General features: G+C 45.0%; 1 pseudogene; it reads left to right on the forward strand.

The window, feature by feature from the left end:
• The first annotated feature begins 4,525 nt into the window (after positions 1-4,525).
• Positions 4,526-5,386, forward strand: LOC131399512 (large ribosomal subunit protein eL34-like; annotated as a pseudogene).
• The last annotated feature ends 7,253 nt before the right edge of the window (positions 5,387-12,639 follow it).

Here is a 12,639-nt window from a genome sequence, read left to right on the forward strand (position 1 = left end):
AATTAGGGGCTCCAGCCCATGGCTCGTCTGGCAGATCGGGTCGGGTCATCTGCTTCGGGCAGTAGTGTGGCCGGGTTTAAGATGGCCGGTGGGGCGAAGGTAATTCTCTTCAGTTAGGAGCAGACTTTGGTAGTGAGTCATCCGGGCGTTAGTCATCCATCGATCTGGAGGCTGTCTGATAATGCTTTCTAAGGCATGGGGCTACTACGGTTATCTGTTGGCCCAGAGTTAACTTATCTGCATCTTTTACCAGCTGGGCAGTGGCGGCGATTGCCCTTAAGCAGGAAGGCCATCCACTGGCTACCGGATCCAGTTTTTTTGATAGATATGCGACTGGGCGCTTCCAGGGCCCAAGGGCTTGAGTTAGGACTCCCCAGGCAATTCCCTTTCTTTCATCTACATACAAGGTGAAGGGCTTGGTCAAATCTGGTAGGGCCAACGCGGGTGCCTCTAATAATGCCCGTTTTAGAGTCTCAAAAGCCTTCTGGTGCTCTAGAGTCCAGACAAAGTTCCCACTTTCCTTAGTCAATGGGTACAGTGGAGCAGCCAGGGTAGCAAACCCTGGGATCCACAACCGGCAGAAACCGGCCGTCCCCAGGAATTCCCTTACCTGGCGAGCGGAGGTTGGGGCCGGGATCTGAGTCACAGTCTTTTTCCGGGCGTCGGTTAACCACTTTTGGCCGTCTTTTAGTGTGTAGCCTAAGTAGACTACTTTCTCCTGGCACAATTGTGCCTTCTTCTTTGACGTCCGGTACCCCAACTCACCCAACTCGGCCAGGAGGCGCTTGGTTCCTTCCTCACAGTCTCCCGGGGTTTCCGCCGCCAACAGTAGATCATCTACATACTGTAAAAGAGTCACTTGAGGGTTTTTAACCCTATTGTCAGTCAAATCCCTGTGGAGGGCCTCATCGAACAGGGTGGGGGAGTTTTTAAACCCTTGAGGCAGTCTTGTCCAAGTCAGTTGTCCAGCGATCCCCATATCAGGGTCGCGCCACTCAAAAGCAAAAAGTAATTGGCTCTTTGGGTGCAGCCGCAGACAGAAGAATGCATCTTTCAGGTCCAGGACAGTATACCATTTCCGTGATGGGGGGAGGGAGCTGAGTAGGCTATATGGGTTTGGCACAGTAGGGTGTAAGTCCTGCACTCTCTTGTTCACTTCCCTCAAATCCTGGACCGGCCTATAATCAGCAGTTCCAGGCTTTTTTACAGGCAGGAGAGGGGTGTTCCAAGGAGACCGGCAAGGAACCAGGCATTCTCTTGCCCAGTGTCCTCTCTCCTTACAATAGGCACATTGGTCCTTGTCTTAGGGCTGTCGTCTGCGCGAGCCTGGTCGTGGGGCGTTGCCCAGGTTCCCTGACTGCCTATGATCTGGCCCTGTCGCCTTTATCACTGCGGCCAGTATTTTGGTCAGTTTCTTCTCTTGTCTCCTATCTCTCTTATCTTCCCTCTCTTCAGCCTCCCTTCTCTCTCTCTCTCGCTTTTCCTCCTCACTCTCTCTTTTATGATACACCTTTTCAGCCTCCTTTACCACATCCCGCAAGTCGTAGTCCTGCAGCCCTTCTAGCCTTTGTATCTGGGGCAGACTGTCTAATAAAGGCCATAATGACAGAGGCCTTTTGCCCTTCCGAGGATGGGTCGAAGGGCGTATATCTGCGGTAAGCCTCCATCAATCGTTCTAGGAAAACGGAGGGAGGTTCAGTGGGCCCCTGCTGGATCTCTCTTACCTTAGCCAAATTGGTGGGCCGCCTTGCGGCCCCTCGGAGACCCGCCACTAGAGCCCGGCGATAAACGGACAGCGCCTCCCTACCTTCAGCCGTGTTATAGTCCCAGTTGGGCCGGTTGTGTGGAAACCCTTCTTCCGCCTCAGCTATCGTTGCCGGCTGCCCGTTGGTGCCTCGGATATTCTTTCTTGCTTCCTGTGTGATTCTTTCTCTCTCCTCCGTGGTAAAGAGTGCCTGTAAGAGCTGTTGACAATCATCCCAAGTGGGCTGATGGGAAAACATTAGGGACTCTATCAGGGCGGTTAATCCGGCGGGGTTTTCTGAAAAGGGGGAATGGTTATTTTTCCAGTTATACAGGTCTGAGGAAGAGAAAGGCCAGTACTGGAGGGGTGACAGCTGGTTGGGCCCCGCAGGAGCTCCATACTCTCTTAGCGGGAGCGCCACCGTGGTATCAGGCCCGTCCGGAGTGGCTCTGCGGCGGCTTCGGGTTCCAGCGGAGGGACCCGAGCCAGTCGCCCTCCGTCCTGATTGCGATCCTGGAGCGGGGGAGGGGTAAGGGGGAGGCGAGAAAGGGGGCCATTCGGGAGGAGGGTCAACCTCAGGGTAGACCCGGGGGGGGGGGCCGAAGGGGTCTCTGACTCCGCTGTTCGAGTTGATTTCGATTTTTGCCGTGTCTCCGCATCCTGCAGCGCCAGGACTCGGGGGCTTAGTTTTTCTGCTTTTACCCATGGCTTAACCCATGGGAGTGGGTTCTGCACCAGATCCTGCCACACTGTAATATATGGTCGTTGGTCAGGATGGGACCCCGGTCTCTCCTGGAAAACAATAGCCCTCACCGCGAGGATAATAGTTAGATTAAACGTCCCCTCAGGGGGCCAACCCACATTGAGGGAGGGCCACTCAGAGGTGCAAAAAGTCTGCCAGCGCCCTTTCTTTATTTCTACCAATAAGTCGTGCGCTCTCGCTCGCACTTCAGTCTAGTGGTCTAGGGTCAAGGAAAGGGGGGTCGTCACAGTTTGTCCCATCCCGTCAAAGGAAGTCCACGTAACGAACAAAAACAGAACAATAAACACTAAAGACACACTAAAACACAGACAACCCTGCCCAGAAGGCGTCTCTACAAGCCAGCCGAAGGCGGCTTCAGACGGGAGGGGTTTCCGAGTCCTCCCCGGGAAAAGGTATCGCTCCTTTTCCCACCTGGAAGGGGGGTTGGTCAGGCTTTCCTGACTCTCCCCTTATCCCTTGGGGCGTCCCCCAGGGTTGCAGCCTGCAGTCCCTAGCACGTCTGCCACTGCAGCCGTTCGGTCCTCACGGGCCGAAGCGGCGGCTGCCCGATACTGAAACCAAAACAATAAAACAATACTTTGCGGCGCCGCACACACTCACACACTCAGTCACTCAGGCCTACCTCCAAGGGGTCTTCGGAGTCTGGGGTTACCGCGTGGATCCCGGACGAGCCCCCAAATGTTGGATTCCCAAGAGGAAGGGGAGGGAAATCCCAACTCACCAGGTCTCGGGATGACGCGGGCCCACAGACACAGAAGACCGAACTTGATGCAAACGCAAGAGGTTTATTGAACGGAGCTCCGGGTCGACTCGTGTCTCTCGCAGGAGACAGAGGTGTCGACCCCGAGCCTTAGGGGGCAAGTTCTTTTATAGGATTTGGGAGCATAAAGCGGGAAAAGGTTGGCGCGGTTTTACATGATTGGTTAATTCAAAACATTCAGACAGTTACATTTTATGGCGCAAATTGCTACGGCGCGAAACAGCTATCAAGGTGCACACACATGTCCCCACCTGGGCCCCCTCCACCCCGACCCTCCCAAACTTATCCCTCTGTAGCACTCCCTTGTTCTCAATTTTCTCTGAACAGTTTAGGGTGAGACTTCCGCGAACAGAGTCAGTTGGGATCGATAGACTCTATTCATAGAAGACTCGCCCCAACTGCCCCTTAAGGTGTTAACATATTAAATTTTTAACATAATTTACATCCATCATTCTGAAGCTGCTTTTGATAATTATATAGCACAGAGAACAACACTACCTTTGCTATTATTTCTGTAAGATATAACTGTCTCCAGACAACCAGTGCGCTCAATGTAGAGCCAAAACAAAGTTGGTCTGCTTGTGTATTTGGGAGACCAGTGTCTCACAGTGAGCCTGTGATATGTTTCCCACCGTCTCATAGGGAAGGTTATATGTCTCCAGGTTTTCTTGCAAGGCACTGGAAGCAGGGCCTTTTACTTGGGATTCATTGGAATTCAATGAATACTTAGAATTCATTACTCATTACCAGTTAACTCATTTTATGGTGCAAATTTCTTCATCCTAACCAATTCTCACTCACGTGCATAGAAAATTCCATGTTTTAACATATAGTATTACATTTGGTTGAGTTTTTTTTTTCTTTTCCTTCCTTATATAACTTTCAACTACTGTAGAGGACTGTTTTGAAACTATTGAATTGTTGTTGTTGTTCAGTCCTCTGAAGCTTAATGAGGAAAGTTGTATGAATATACACATAGTAATGCAAACATATTCCCTTATTGCCTAGGTGCTAGGTAATGCCCAAAGTTATTGAGCCCAAGGAACTGAAGTCGTGTTTGTGATGATGGATGCTTTGCAGAGAGCCAAGTCTATAGAAGCTGGAGAAGAAACAGAAGTGATGGTTCCATCTTCTCTTCCAGAGACAAGAACTTCGACACCCCAGGGCCCTGAGAGGTTTAGATCACCCTGGAGCTGTTGCAAAGCTAATCTGGTGCCATTATGTGGAAATGGAGGGATTCTGTGCACCTCCACCCTGATTTCACATTGGAAAGCCAAGGGTTTTTTATTCCAACTCCAGACAATTCCACAGAGAAGTGGTTATTATGTATGATTATTTGCCTACTTAAACTACAAAAGTTTTCTATATATAATAGCAAAGAAAGAAACCATAAAGGAAAGACTGATAGATTTTGCTACAAAAAAGGGAAAACATTTCCAAGTAAAAAAAAAATACAGTAAATAAAACTAAAAGGCAAATGAAAATAATGGAAGGTATTGGCAAAATGTATGACAAAGGATTAGGGCTAATGTTTTTAATACACAGTTCTTTTTAATCTCTATAAATACAATTAAGTTTCTTTTTCTTTTCTTTTCTGGGGATAGTGTCTAGAGGCATTCAAAATGGTCCAGCACTTGACATACTGTTGTAGGCTATCTTACAATACAGCTTCCAGCAATGCCAGGCTGTCCTGAGCCCCTGGTATTAGAATTGTCTATCTTTATACCAAGAAGGGAGGGACAACACCAGAATCCACATGTCGCATGTGCCCAGGTCAGCTTCAAGGAGTTCATGCCGTGAGACCTAAAGTTCTTATAAGATTGTCTAAAACAAAAAAACATATCATCTGGGCCTGTGGTGCCTCCATGGTTGCTAAATGTGTCTGTGACAGGATCAAGTATGCTTTTCTAAAGGAGGAACAGAAAATCATTGTGAAAGTGTCGACGGCACAAGCACAGTCAGAAAGCTAGATTTAAAAATGGAGATTTTTTTGAATAATAAAAATAAAATCAAAAGCCTTCTAAATATTTAAGTTTCTTCTGTTCCTACATCATGGGAAAATGGATGGGCATATTTTCACCAAATTGGGAGATATATTTGGGGTGACCTGACTTAAAATATAGCCTATGTGTTGTACAAAATGTCCATTTGGGAGGACCCTGGGGAAAACCAAGGGAGTTGGGCAGTGCTGCGTTAGAGCAGCTGGACCTGAGGCTCAAAGCAAGGCCCTTGGGAGTGTCCATTGGGTCAGACATACTAGCTGAAGTATCAATGGTATTAACACTGGCTAAAGCATAGAGTGTTGTGAGGACTCAATGAGATCATCCATGTAAAGTGCTGAACTCAATGCCTGGCACATTCACTCACTGATTCATTTACTCAGTAAATTTTTATTGAGTGACTGCTGTATACCAGGTGCTCTGTTGGGTGCTAGGGATACAGCAGTGATCAAAACAGACAGCCATCTCCACCCTCTTGGGCCTTACATTCTGCTTAGCTTCCTTTTTTTCTAAATTATCCAATTTGCTGGCATGTAATTGTTCATAGCAGTCTCTGATAATCCTGCGTATTTCTGTGATATCTGTTGTAATGCCTCCTTTTTAGTTTAAATTTTACCTGAGTCTTGTCTCTTTTCTTGGTTAGTCTAGCTAAAGGTCTGTCTATTTTATCTTTTCAAAAAACCAACTCGTATTTTTGGTGATCTTTTCTATTGTCTTTCTAGGCTCTATTTCATTTATTTATGCTCTAATCTTTATTATTTCTTTCCTTCTGCTAACCTTTGGGTTCGTTTGTTCTCCTTTTCCTAGTTTTTATAGCTCCTTGAGGCATAAAGCTAGGTTGTTTGAGATTTCTTTTTTCTTAGTGTAGCCATTTGTCACTTTATACTTCCCTCTTAGAACTATTTTTGCTGCATCCCATACGTTTTTGTATGTTGTGTTTCCATTTTCTTTGACTCAAGGTATTTTTTGATATCTTCTTTAAACTATTGATCGTTCAGAAGTATGTTGTGTAATTTCCACATATTTGTGAATTTTCCAGTTTTCCTCCTGTTATTGTCTTCTCGTTTCACACCTTTGTGTTTGGAAAAGATAGCTGGGATGATTTCAGTTTTTTAAAATTTGTTAAGATTTGTTTTGTGGCTCAACATTTTGTCTATCCTGGAGAATCATCCATGTGTAAGGAAGGAAAAGAAAAATGTGTATTGTGCTGCTCTTGGATGGGATGTTCTAGACAAAACTTGTAGTTCCTTTTGGTCAATAGTGTTTTTTCACTTCTGCTGTGTCGTCATTGATTTTCTGTCTCAATGATCTATCCATTGTTGATAGTGGGGGAATGAAGTCCCCTCCTACTATTTTATTACTCTCGATTTCTCCTCTCATTTCTGTTAATTTTTACTTTATATAGTGAGGTGCTCTGATATTGAATGCAGTATATTTACAGTTTTTATGTCCTCTTGATGAACTGCCCCTGTATCAATATATAGTGACCTCCTTGTCTCTGGTGAACAGATTTTGACTGAAAGATTATTTTGTCTGACATAAGTATAGCCACTCCTGCTCTCTTTTGGTTACCATTTGCATGTTATTTAGTTCAATTCCTTCATTATTACTCTGTGTATGTCCTAAAAGCTAAAATCAGTCTTTCATATGTAGCACAATGTTATATCTTGTTTATTTTGTCTGTTCAGCCATCCTGTGTCTTTGATTGGAGAATTTAATCCATTTACCATTAAAGTAGTTATTGGCGGGTTAGGACTTACTATTGCCCTTTTGTGTGTGTGTGTGTGTGTGTGTGTGTGTGTGTGTGAAGATCAGCCCTGAGTTGATACCTGCTGCCAATCCAACTCTTTTTTACTGAGGAAGATTGGCCTTGGGCTAACATCCGTGCCATCTTCCTCTACTTTATGTGGGATGTCTGCCACAGCGTGGCTTGATGAGCAGTGTGTAGGTCCACGCCCAGGATCTGAACCTGCTAACCCCGGGCCACCAGAAGCAGAGTACATGAGCTTAACCACTACGCCACCAGGCCAGCTCCACTATTGCTCTTTTTTGGGTTTTCTGGTGGTTTTGTAGTTTCTTTCTTCCTCTCGCTGTCATCTCTTGTGATTTGTTGATTTTTTTGTAGTTCTATGATTTGATTCTTTTCTCATTATCTATTGTGTATCTACTAGAGATTTTTTCTTTGTGGTTTCCATGAGGCTTATGTAAAATATCTCCTACCTATAGAAGTGCAACTTAAAGTGATAACAACTTGACTTTAATTGCATACAAATCTGTACACTTTTATTTCTCCCCTCATTCACATTTTATGCTATTGATGTCACATTTTACATATTATTATATTGTGTATCCACTAACAAATTACTGTAGCTATAGTTATTTTAATATTTTTGCTTTTAACATTCATACCATAGTTAAAAGTGTTATGCACCATCATTACAGTGTTGGAATATTCTCAATTTAACTATATGTTACTTTTACCAGTTAGATTTATACTTTCATATGCTTTCATGTTGTTACTTAGTGTTTTTTCATTCAACTTGAAGAACGCCCTTGAGAATGTCTTGTAAGGCAGGTCTTGTATTGATGAATTCCCTCAGCTTTTGTTGGTCTGGGAATGTCTTCATCTTATCTTCATTTCCGAAGAACAGCTTTACTGAATAAGGTGTTCTTGATTTGCAGTGTTTTTCTTTCAGCACTTGCGATAGGTCACCCCACTCCCTCCTGGCCTGCAAGGTTTCTGCTGGGAAAACTACAACCCCTTTAAATGTGATGAGTCACTTCTCTCTTGCTGATTTCAAAATTCTCTTTTTGTTTTTGACTTATGATGATGTGATTATAATGTGTCTTGGGGTAATATTCATCATATTGAACTTGGTGGGGTCCTTTGAGCTTCAAGAACCTGAATATCTATATCCCTCCCAAGATTTAGGAACTTTTCAGTCATTATTTCTTTAAATAAGCTTTCTGCCCATCTCGCTCTCTCTCTTCTCCCTCTGGGACTTCCTAGTATGCGTATTCCTTCCCATGGTGGTGTCCCATAGATTTCATACACTTTTTCACTCTTTTTCATTATTTTTTCTTTTTGATCTCCTAACTGGATGATTTCAAATTTTGTTTTTGAGTTTGCTTATTTTTTCTTCTGCATGATAAAATCTGCTGTTGAAGCTCTCTCGAATTTTTGGTGTTGTCATTATGCTAGGATTTCTGTTTGATTCTTGTTTATGATTTCTATTTCTCTATTAATCACCTCATTTTGTTCATTCATTATTCTCCTGCATTTGTTTAGTTGTCTGTCTGTGTTCTCTTGTATCTTATTCAGCTTCTTTAAGATGACTATTTTGAATTTTTTGTCAGGCAGTTTGTAGATCTCCATTTCTTTGAGTTAGGTTACTGGAACTTTGTTACTTTTGATGGTGTCATGTTTTCCTGATTCTTTATGATCTGTGTAGCTCTGTACTGTTGTTAGTACATGTGAAGAAGCAACTACTTCTTCAAGCCTTACAGACTGGGTTCCACTGGTAAAAATCCTTCTCTTGTCAGGTCTGTGGTCTGATGGGTTTGCCTCCAAGGTCACAGTCAAGCCTACTGGAGATGGGTCACGTGGTTGTGGCTGGGTCCACAGTGGTGTCCATGATTTGTGGGCCTGTTACTAGGGTCTTGGGCAAGCTGAATCCTGTCTGGCCCCTCAGTGGATAGGACTGCATCCAGGACCTTGGTCAACAGGGCTGGCTGGGACAAAGGTCCACTTCAGGGTTCACATTTGAGTCTGCAGAAGGTGGACCTGTTTCCAGGTGTGTGGATGGTTAAATGGTAAATCTCTTATCAGATTCCTGGGATGGCCCCACCAGGACACTAGGTGGATCCCTGGGTGGCAGGACTAGCCCAGTGCCACAGCTTAGAGGTGTTCTAAATAAGTCACAGGGCTCCTTCGGATCTGCAGCCAGATTGAGGTCTGCAGGTCCCCCTTAGAAGGCACAGATGGGGTGCCTCCTACCAGGTCGCTGGGTGGGCATGTCTGCTCCCTCACTGCTGCTGAGAGGGGCTGGAGCCACGTTACAGGACTGCTTCAGAACCCATGGTTGGACCTAGGTTAGTGGACCTGCCTCCAGGGGCACAGATGGGCGTGTCTCCCAGCAGGTCCCTGGACAGGCATAACTGCTACTGGAGTGTGGCTTGGATGGATGGGAGCCAGGTTACAGGAATGATTCAAGATCCACTTTTGGAATGATGTCTGTGGGCCATCCTCTGGGGACATGGATGTGTGTGTCTCCCACTGGGTCTCTGTAGAAACTTGTCTGCTCCTGGAACGTGGCTGAGAGAAGCTGTAGCTTGGTCATAGGCCACTTCAGGGTCCACAGGAAGGACCAAGGCAGACAGGCCTGTTACCTAAGACACAGAGAGGCGTAACTCCCTCTGAGTCTCTTGGTGGTTGGTGCTGATGGCAGGACCAAAGCCAAATGGGGCTGTAGCCAATTCAACAAGGAAACGAGGCTTTTAGCATGGCTGCAGCCAGGGATATGGTCAGCAAGCCTGAGACCTGGCTGTGGGGTTGCCTTCTCAAAGAAAAGTCCCTCCCCGGTCTTGGGCTCCACCAGTGTTTCACAGCTGCCTACTTGGATCTTGAAGCTCCCAAAAAGGCACTTTTGTCCGTAGATGGCTGCCAAATTATTGTTCCTATGGGGACACAAGAGGAGGAAAGGTCCTATCCACTGTCTTGCTGTCATCCCCATAGGTATGATCCTTTCGGTTACTGTGAGGATTACATAAAACATCTTATAGTGATAACAATCTATTCTAAATGGATAACAACTTAACTTCAATTGCATACAAAAACATTACTCCCTTACATTTCCACCCCACACTTTATGTTATCACTTTCAAAATTACATATTTTTATATTTTGTATCTATTAACATAGTTTTATTATTATAGTTACCCTCTGTGCTTTTACCTTTTAAATGGTATACGAGAATTTTAAGTGATTTTTGTTACCGTTATCACAGGATTCTGTATTTGTCTATATGTTTACCCTACCAGAGAGCTTTCTATTTTCATGTTTTCATTTTGCTTTCTAGTGTCCTTGTGTTTCAAGATGAAGGACTCTTTTACAATTCTCGTAAGGCAGTTCTGTTGGTGATGGTCTTCCTCAGGTTTGTTTATCTGGGGAGGTCTTTATCAAGCCTTCATTTTTGAAGGACAGTTCTGCTTGATATAGTATGCTTGGTTGGCAGGGTTTTTAAAATCTGACTGCACTTTGAATATATCATCCCACTCCCCTCTGGCAGGCCTGTAATGCTCCTGCTGAGAAACTGCAGATAGTTTTATAGGTCTTCGCTTGTATCTGATAGGTCCCTTTCATGCTGCTTTCAAGATTCTCTCTCGTCTGGGACCTTTGTCAGTTTGACTATAACGTGTTTAGCTGGGGCCTTTTAAGCTTCTTGAATTTGGATGTTCATTTCCTTCTTCAGATTTGGGAAGATTTCAGCCATTATTTCTGCAAAGAAGCTCTCTTCGCCTTTCTCTCTCTTTTCTCTTTCTGGGACTCCCATATGTGTATTGATCTGATTGATGAAGTTGCAAAAATCCCTTATGCTTTCTTCATTTTTCTTTATTCTTTTTGTTCCTGTGACTCAAGGATTTCAAATGACTTATCTTCAAGTTCACTGATTATTTCTTCTGCTTGATGAACTCTGGTGTCCAACCACACTTGTGAATTGTCCAACTCAGTTATTATATTGCTCAACACAAGAATTTTTTGAGGTCATTTTTATATTTCTTGTTGGATATTCTGATTTTGTTCATGAATCATTTTCTTGATTTAATTTGTGTCTTTCTATGTTCTGATGTAGCATGTTGAACTTCTTTAAGGCAATTATTTTGAATTTTTGGTCAGGCAATTCATAGATCCCTGTTTCTTTAGGATCAGTTTCTGGAGATTTATTTTATTACTTTAATTGGGCTTTTTCCTGCAGCCAAACCTGGACACAGTTCACAAGCAGAAGCCTTGTGCTCTCTAACAGTTGGGGGCAAAGGAGGGAATGTGGAATTGTAGGGTTTCCACTTCAGCTCTCTGTCTGTGCTGGCCCTTCATCCTTGGCAGGTTCCTAGGTGTGATTTATGGTCTCTGAGAGAGGGTGGGACAGAGCTTCAGGAGTGGGTTCTGGAGCCAGACTGCCTGCCAGACTTCCAAATCCTGGCCCCACCCATTAGAGCATTGTGACCATACATAAACTCACTCATCATCTAGGAACCTTGCTAATAATTGTGCTACTTCAAAGAGGAAACAATACTACTTGGCAGATGGTAATCCTTTCTGATTCATTAATTCAAAGCTATTCACTCATTGAGCAAGCAATATGAGGATAAAGAGATGTCTCCATAGGACGTGCTGTGACAAGCTCACAGTCACTAGAGCCACAGACACAGACATGTAGACTCCAGAGGGTGTGAAAAGATTATAGGAGAAACACAAATAATGAGGTAGGAGAGGCAGGGTGGTGGATGAGAGGCAGGAGGTAACTCAACTGCAGATGGGACATTTGGGCTGAGGTCAGTAGGATGGTAAGATTGCTACAGTTAGAGATGAGGAGAGAGCCCCCACTGTGCAGATGAAGACAGGAAGGCACAGCATGTTCGAAGAAGAGAAGGGATCTAATATGGTGGCCATGTAGTGGCCTTAGATGATCAGGGTCAGGGAGTGGGCACAAAGCAACAAGGCCAGATCGGCCCCTCTGTAAGAGGACCCATAAACTAAGGATAAAATTTGGGCTTTTATCCCATAGGCAACAGGATACCATGTGATCAGGTGGTCATTTGGGAAGTTTCCTCTGGAGGACTTGAGCAGTTCCAGCTGGGGGCAGGTCACTGTTACAACACACAGTGGGAAAGCCACAGTCTTTATGATAACAACAAAACCAGCTGTAACCACGTGAGATTTCTTATTGTACAAGAAACTTCAAAACCCAAGGATCCCAGGATATGTTACAGTCCCTGCTAACATTTGTCCTGCTTAGCACCCTCTACACTGTGTCTGAGTCGGTCCTCACACCAGTGCTGTGAGGTGGGGACAATCAGCTCCTGCTTAGAGCACGAGGTCACACAGCTAGGATATGGGAGTCAGGATTTGAGCACTAGTCTGGGGAGGTCCTGAGCCGGCCTGCCTCGCCGTCTTCTCATAAGAAAGGGTGCTGTCCCTTCACAGGAAAGTGTTCCACAGCTGCAACTACTTCACATTCTACAGCGTGCTGCTGGGCCTGGGCGCCTGCCTCTCCAGGCTGCTCAACAGCTGCCTCGAGGGCACGTGGCTGACTGCCCTCCTAGACAAGGCCACCATGCAGAATGGCTGTGAGGGAGCAGACGTGGGTAAGTG

This window comes from Diceros bicornis, chromosome 38, assembly GCF_020826845.1.
Source record: "Diceros bicornis minor isolate mBicDic1 chromosome 38, mDicBic1.mat.cur, whole genome shotgun sequence".
NCBI lineage: Eukaryota > Metazoa > Chordata > Mammalia > Perissodactyla > Rhinocerotidae > Diceros > Diceros bicornis.